Genomic DNA, 8,570 nt, shown 5'->3' on the forward strand with positions numbered 1-8,570 from the left:
TTTGGGCTATTGCATCTCCTTTCTGGAGATCATTGTTGTAAAGCTCAAAGTGTTGTTTAGCCCTTGGTGTTCTCATTTATTTCCACAGCTTTTTCTGAAAGCACAAGTTTGAAAAATGGAAGTCTTTCAAGAATAATCACTCTCTAAACACTTAATGCTGCTGTGACAGCACTGTCTATCACTCAAGATTTAACTTTGGAAATCCACATAACAAGAGAAAAAAACCTCTTCCAATTAGCCGAGACTGGAGGCAGATTAGTTCTCGACTGCTGCATTGAAGGATGCCAGGGTGTGTATTAATGGACCACAGGAGATGACTTCCTACCATAATTCTGACTGCATTGGGTGGCGCATAAAATGGCAACAGCAGCTCTCCCACCAAGAGATGCAGGACCAGCCAGTTAACGTGAGCTACCCTTGGGTGTATCTCATAGGTCTTAGTGATCTACAAACCTGTCAAGTGCAAAATATGTTATCCTCACTCTGTTATATAGATGGGGAGGCTGAGGTTTGGAAAGGTTAATAGATTGCCCAAGGTCATGCCATTCTTTTGGCAGACCTCGGAATAGCACCCATGCCTCTGTCTCTACTTTTATGGACACATGCATGTGTTAGGTCTCAGCCACAAAGTCTGCTGGACAAACTTTTCCCCTTTTTTTGATCTTTGGGACCTAATTGACACACATCTTCGTGATCACTGGTGTTGCAGAATTAACAGCCTTTAAAACCTTTTGTAGTGTAATTCTCTTCATTAGAGCAAAGAGATGGTTTTCCCCAGTCAGCAAGATTTTGATGTTTAGATCCATGGTGTAGCAAGGCTTGTAGCTACAAGTTCTTGCATCAAGAGTTTAATGTTGCTTTGTTCAGATCCGTAGCACAGATTTCTATCACTTCAGCTAACAGAGTACATTGTTATACTGCTATATGTCATGAGATCCTGACATTAAAGGATGCAGAATAAAGAAATAACCAGATGCACACTGTCAGGAATTTTTTAAATCCTGGCTGGTAATAGATGATGCAGGAGGGGTGGGCTCGGTTTCAAGTCTGTGCTGTAGTTCCCTTGCTCTCGGTCAGTTGTTTCTCTTCCTGAGCTTTCACTCTCCCCCCCAGCTTTTCTCCTGATCTCTTTTTTTTCACTCATTCCATCAACAAGCAAAGTTTCATCAGTTCCAACTCACTCTTCCAAATTTCCATCTCCTTTCCTTTCAGTTTATAGTCACCCTGTGCTTTCTTTCCCTCAGAGCCTTCTTTTGATCCTACAAACCTCATCTTCTGCCATCTGCTTGGCCCATAATTTGACTTCTTCCCTCTGCACTCCCAGCTAGTCCTGGGACTCTTCCTCCCACTCTCTTTGTGCCTTTTTAGCTCCTCTCTTTAATTCTGGTCCCTTCTATTACCTTACTATATTTTTTCCTGAAGATGACAAAAGACATATTCCCATTCAGTGTCATACATGAGAGAGAGCTGAGCAACCATAATGGAGGGCATTGCTACCAGTAATACATATTAATATTTTATTTAGGCATAAAAATATTCTTTCAGAAGAATTAGATCTAAAGATTATGGGACATTAAATAACTGAAAAATTTAATCTGATGATAAGGAAATAGAAGATGGATTGAATAAGAGGCAAATGCTGTAGGGGAAATGACAAACAACAAAGGCAAAAATAAATCACAGCATGATGCAGGCAGATTGGATGCCATCCTTGTGAAGTCCTATCCAAACCCCTCAAAAGAGCTGTATTCTGGGCCCCTTCTTATTGAACAGTTTGAACAGACATACATTACTTGGTTTCTGCCAGATGATGCTTCTAATTTCTCTGTGACTGCTGTACTGTGATTTTGGAGGGTTAATTTTACCTTAGTGTTATGTAGTCAAAGGACAGAAAGAATGAAATGTGGTCTGACAAAAAGACCAGGTTCTGGGAACTCTCTAATCCAGGTCTGATACTGACTCTTGTTGCATCCTGGACTGATCACTCAGTGTCAATGTCCTCAGCTTTTTCAGTGTTCTGAGGCAGATAGCAGTGCTGATCAAACTGCTGCAGGAGGGTGTTGCACCAGGACTCATCTGTGTTAAGTGGGATGACACTCTAGCTTTGGCTTCTCCTGCTGATTTTGATAGGAAAGGTAGTTAGTTATATTTTGCACCTCTGCTTGCTTCCAAGAAGCTATTGCACTGCTGAGCAAAGATGAGCCTGCAGTCACTGTACCTACTGTGTTGCTTTTTTTAGGACTACTACATTAGAGCCATGGTGACCAGACATAAAATAGGGCAGAGCTGAAACAGTTCCAGAGAAAGGAGAAGATAACAGCAAAGCAAAGCAGAGATTCTAGCTTTTGTATGTCTCTAAAACTAATGCTTTAACTACTGGGCCAGATTCCCATGCACTCTGAAGACTCATTTCCTAAGGAATGCAAGAACAAGCATTGAATTAAATTATTTCTGTCAGTAGGAGAGTATAAGCCACCAGGGCAGTGATACTGTGGGTTTGTTTGTTGGGGTTTTTTTTGACTGAAGTCATAAGCAGTTTTATGTTCAGGAAAGATGTGAATAATATACTTTGGCTAGTTCACTGAATGGGTATAAATAATATAAACTGCACAAGTTCTGCTTATATAAAATTGGAGAGACCAACTCGACTGCACAAGGACCTGGTCGTGTACTTTCCTTAGTTCTCTGTAGAAAATACCAGTAAGGATAGCAGATAATTTAGATATGAATTCTGATTACTGCAGACTGAACTACAATGTATGTCATACAAATCCATTGAGACAGTGCAGTTTTCATTAAATTCTTTGCAGATGGATCTGATGAGACTGAACAGAAACACACAACTATTTTTACTCATCTCTGAGAATGGGAACCCCACTTATTTGAACAACTGATTTTACATATTTAGCAGAAGTTATCCTGGCTTTTAGTGTTGTAGTCTCTCATACTCCTGTCCAGCATTTGCTTATTTCTTTTTGCTTCAAGTTACTACTTGAGATTTAACTGAAGCAGTCAGTCTGTGGACAGAGCATTGGGGCAGGCATTGAGGCATATTTAGGTTGGTTCTCACTAGAAAAAGAACAGTCTCCTTCCCAGTGCCAGGAATGCACACAGAAGTAACAGACTAACACTCCTTTAATGCAAAGGAGAATTAAAAAAGAGCACATTTGCTAAGAAAAGAAACTCTAATAAATAGTGAAGGAATAAAAGTATAGTCTAAGGTTAGTTCAGAACATTAGTAGTGTGGATCCTATTAACAATATTTTATAGCAGATATGTATGTCATAATTGTCAGCTGATTATAAATACTGCCTTCTTTTGCGTAAGAAAACTGCTGTCCAAAACGACTATGTTCAAGTCATCATTAAAAAGTCTCAGTTAGAGCTAGTGACAGGAGAGGATTTGGCTTAGATGTGACTATTCCTGCTTTGGGGTGAGGGAATATGCTAGATGATCTCCCAACTTCTCTTCCAGTTTTACTTTCCAAGACTCAGTAATGTCAGTGACTTTACACTGGGAACTTCCTTGAGTTTTTACAGCAGTGAAGATTGCATAATATTATTTATATTTCCTAGGTGTATATCAAGAAGCCAAATCAAGTAATATCATGAAGGCTTGCTATTCCAATAATGTTAGAGCTCTGAGTTTCACTAGCTTGGATTAAAAATGATGAATTCCCTTTTCTTCAGGGTCAGGTTTGCCTTTTGGGTTATGGAACTAACCAGTTCACATGGCTGCATGGGAAGCCTGAAGACAAGGACATTCTATTTTTCCCTAACAGAATCTCTAGATACCTCAAAACATGCAACAAAAATCACCACCACTCTTGGTGCATAAAGAAACTTATTGAGATCCACGTTAGTGAAGTGGTAAAGAGATGTAAGTTTTTGTATCAAACATCTACCAAATGACTGTGAGGGTTTTGGCACAACAAACTTTCCTTCGCAATTAATCAAGTGGTCTGAACACAGTGATCTCTGCATGCCTGTGGAGGTGTTCTGAGCACTCACCTGCACAGGTTTAAGGCAGATTTTCTCATGCTGGTATTCCCCTATAACGGCAGTAAAACTGGAGATGTTTGAATCCCAAAGCCAAAACATATTTATCCATCATTGTAGCAGTTTTTAACCGTGCCAAGAGAGGTGGCCCAGAAAAGGAACATGAAAGTGGCACTCCGGCTAAGATCTTTCTCATGTCATTCCTCCATGCACACATTTGTTTTCTTCAGACTTTCAAATCCCAGGATGCAAGCACTAAAGGTCTCCCTGCTTCCTGCTAAGCCTTGTCCATATCCAGCTCCCAGAGGGCTGCCTCCATGCAGGCCATGTTCCTGTAGGAAGCTCTTGACAAACTAATACAATGATTACTAAATAACAGATAATTTTCCAACAGTTCAAGAGAGAGTGAGCAGTAATGAGACCTGGTAATTACTGTTTGAGTGGAGTTTCGTCAGGCAAGTAGGAGAGAAGGAAACTGATTGGTCTGAACTAATTTGCAGACAGAGGTCAGCTGTTGTCTGTGGGCTGTGTACAGTTCACAGAGCTCTGGAATGAGCTGTCCCCATGCCCTGGAGAGAACCCCAATGTAAGCTTTGCACCTTAACCTCAGCCTGCCAAGCTACATCCAGAGATGCTTTCTTTGGGTCTTTGTATTTTTTTCAGAATGAGCATCCCTGCCCAGCTTTAAGCAAATCTCTTCATTCATCTCCAGCATTGCTGCTCACACAGCTGCAGCAGAGCAGGGTGTAGCCTGCTCTTGTCAGGCATTCAGAAAAGTAGAACTGTGCAAGTACAGTTAATCGATAAAAACCCTGTAACTGAGAATATACAGAAAGATGTCACAGCCCCTTTGGAGGGAATCTGTGGGAAGTTTATTGGTGCAAGAAAGATTAATGTCTGAGAGGCAGAAACTAAGTAAAGTTGTCTTAAGGAGGATGGTGATGCTGACTAAACAAATAAGCTACCAACACGCACAGTGGATGAAGGTGTCACTGGCTTTTCATTATTGTTGTTCAGTAACACCAGCTGGGATCAGGATGCCCTGAACTCAGCTCTGCAGGCTGTCCTTGCCCTGATGAGTTTACAAGCTGAGAAATCAGGTTCATGCTGACTATGTTTTAAAAATGTGGACCTAATAAATTACCAGGTTCAAATAATTTGCATTCACGTGGGGTAAGGGAGCTCCCAACTTGCTGGATGCTGACAACAAATTCTTCCTTCCTGCAGTATCAGTAATGGGTGTAAGCCCAGTCTCTTTGTGCTGTCTACAACAGAATATCTGCATTTCTTGAGTGACACCAGAATTTTTTTATCATCAGGCCTTTTAACAAGACTTCTGCTAGTTCTCTCTAATGCTCCTCCTAACTGCGCTAATAAGCACATTGTGTGAAATGTGGCATATTTTAGGGGCACAGTAGATGAGAAGAAGCAGACCAGCCAGTGTGAGCATAAAGTTTTGGTGCTTGCAACCTTTTCATGTTAGAAAATGTCTCATGTGAGCCCAGCTTAAAAAAACCAAACCCAAAACTTATCAACCATATAAGTATCACACATTTAGTTTAGCTTCAATATTTGACAAAATTATGATGACTGACTAATCAATAGGACCGTAGTTTCAAACCAGGGTAGCAGCATTCACTGAATACAAACATTCCTGACTTACCTTCCTATGAGAGGAAAGCTGAGCCCTGTGGAGCCTATTATAAAGGACAGTTTGATGGAATAGGCTGAAATAGCAAGATTTATAAATAAAAGAAGATCCAGACAACTGTACATAAAACAGCCCAGACCAAACTAACCTAATTACTCTCTATGGTGAGGTCAGTAAGAGAGCTGATAAAATGGATGTGGATGACATTTCTATCTGTTTAGACATTTGAAAGCTGCTGATAAAAATCCCCTTTCTAAAGGTTGGACTCTTTGGCTGCTCAAGCTGCACGAGAAGGTCCTGTGTGTTGAAGCAGAGATGAGCAATGAGGAGGTTGTTCCTTTGGCCACCAGGTTCTTACAGGGGTAGGTGACTTGCAGAGACCCTCAGCACAGGTTCCCAGCTCCCCAGTGGCTAAGAGCAAGGCTGCATGCAAAGGAACAGTGAATTTTCTAACACTTATATAAAAAATACTGCTACCTTCAAAGAACCTGCTAGACAATTCCTTCAAAAAGCACAAAATACATGAGGGGAATGGGCTAGAAAATTGTTGATGGGGGTAAAATGGGAAAAGGTGAAATGGAACCCTTGAAAACCCACACAGTTCAGACGTGCAGGGGTTTGTTTAGTCTCCATAACCTTTAATTTGGAGTAAGAGTGTGCATGCACAACATTGAACAAGAATGTCTGCCTCCTAACCAGCTCTATGCTCATACAAGCCACAAACCTGGGTAGGATTTAGGAACAGATCAGTGTCTCTGATATATCAGCATCTCTGTAGAGCTGCCAGATGAGACTGGGACATAGTAGGCCTCCAGTTCATTTCCAGCTGGCTAAAACATTCTCTCAGATGGAATTGACTTTCATAGCAAAATTAACCTGGTCTGGTTTCAGACCAATATCTTAAAGGCTTACAGATTTTCTACTACCCTTTGAATCATCCAGTCCCCCCAACAGGGAACTTTAATGCCAGTGCAGCATCTGCTGTAGAATTTATATTCAGGGCTTCCTGTGTGAAGCTCTGGATGGATGTGATTACTGAATGTGTTGGAAAAAGGACAGTTTACTGCCTGGGTTTTATTTCCAGCTATTTTGTATTTCTATGCAAGGAGCTTATATGCCATGTTGTAAATGGCTGGTTTTCTTGTATGATGTCTCTCTTTTTTTCTCATTCTCTTAATGGGTTTCTTGCTAAAACTGACGTTTCGGCAGCATTCCCATTATTAGTTATGATGCCAGCAAATGGAGGTCTCAGTAGTGGGTGAAATTTAAATTAGGTTTGAAGAGCATTCAAATAATTCAGCGCTTTACTTTCATTTGGTAGTTCGGCTTGCACAGTGTATGATTTAGTTATTCACATTTTAGTTACTGTGTTGATGTTGTTTAGCAAAGACCTTGTTTTGCCTGGGACCCGACTACAGCTCTCAGGCAGCCTAATGTTGTTTACTGTAGCTAGCATGAAACTAATGTTTTGTTCTCTGAGTTCCTGTTTGATGTTATAAGCCGAGTCACACTAGCTAGTACAGGAATCATTTCCATTTTGCTTTATACTGCTCACTTGAAAAACAGCTAGCACTGGAAAAGGACCTATTTCTGAGCATAAATGATAGGTGTACTTTGCTCTGTTGGGAGTTTGTAGCAGTAGAGTGTCTCAGATAGGGCTTTACTTTTCATTGCAAAGAGCTATCCTAAACTGCAGTGATTGATTTGAAACAGGATACAGAAGACTAAGCAATCCAAATGTGTGTTGTGAAAGAAATCTGCGAAGTTTACACCTTTCCCTTAGACATTTTCAGTTATTCTATGAAAAATCCTGACTGGGAAGAAGTTTTCATAATGGAGACTTGTATGAATCTTGGTAAATATCTTCTAAAGAATAAGCTTGGCAGTAAATATTAGTCAGTGTTGTCTAGAGGAACCAGTATTCTTAGCTTATATTTCCAGAAGTTGACGGTAACTCTGTGCATTTATTTCATCAGCTGTTAAATGAAGACATAAATTACCATTATCCCAGGCCAGCCTGGGACAAGTTCCACTCAGATGCTGGCTTTTTTCAGACCCAGTCAGCTCCCATCAGTTCCACATCTAGACGTATGCCAGGGGTTTCATCCAAGACCCTGCACAACTAAGGCAGCCAACACAGCTGGAAGCTGCAGCAGGCTCTGCTCCTCTGACTGGTGACCTGAGTGAACGAGCAGGCAAGGTTCTCCTTGTAAGGAGATGCCATCACGGCACAGTGTAGTGTCATCACATCATCTGCTGCTGGCATGATGACACTAATTCATGGTGTGGCTGAGCAATGCCTGTTTATCAGATGGAGCAGTATCTCGGGACAATGTCCAGTTATCTCCATATGTAGACTGCATCCTTCTATCAGGTCTGAGACTCCCCTGGATATGGATGTTAGATTATACACTCTGATGTACACATGGGAAGCACAGAATGAAGTAATTGAGCCCAAATGATTGTTCACCTTGGCATTCAATGCCATGTATTTTCTTCTCTTATCTGAACAGAAGCTTGAAACAGAAAAATTAAATACCATGGGCCAAATTACTCTTTTATGTGTATGTAAATCAGAATGAATTCCAGTGAATTCAGCAATAGGTAAATCATCTGTCTGCAAGAGCAAAATCCCACTCCAGAAACATTGCAAAGATAGGTTTTAACCTTTACATTAGCACAAAGGATATCCCAAGCTATTAATAGGATGCATTTCATTTTTGCCCAATAGCCTAATTAAGAGCTAACTCATACTCGAGGAGAAAAGGAACCAATTTGATTTATGGTACCTCATGTGATTAAATCACCAGGGAAGAGAAAAAAGGATTTGAGATGGAAGGGGGGAGTTTTAAAACATGTAATTTGTGAAGACTGGAATCTCTTTCTTCTTACAACCCTTTTGCCCCTGTGTTCATAGCTTA

Source organism: Coloeus monedula (genome assembly GCF_965178545.1).
Source record: "Coloeus monedula genome assembly, chromosome: 11".
In the NCBI taxonomy this organism is placed as follows: domain Eukaryota; kingdom Metazoa; phylum Chordata; class Aves; order Passeriformes; family Corvidae; genus Coloeus; species Coloeus monedula.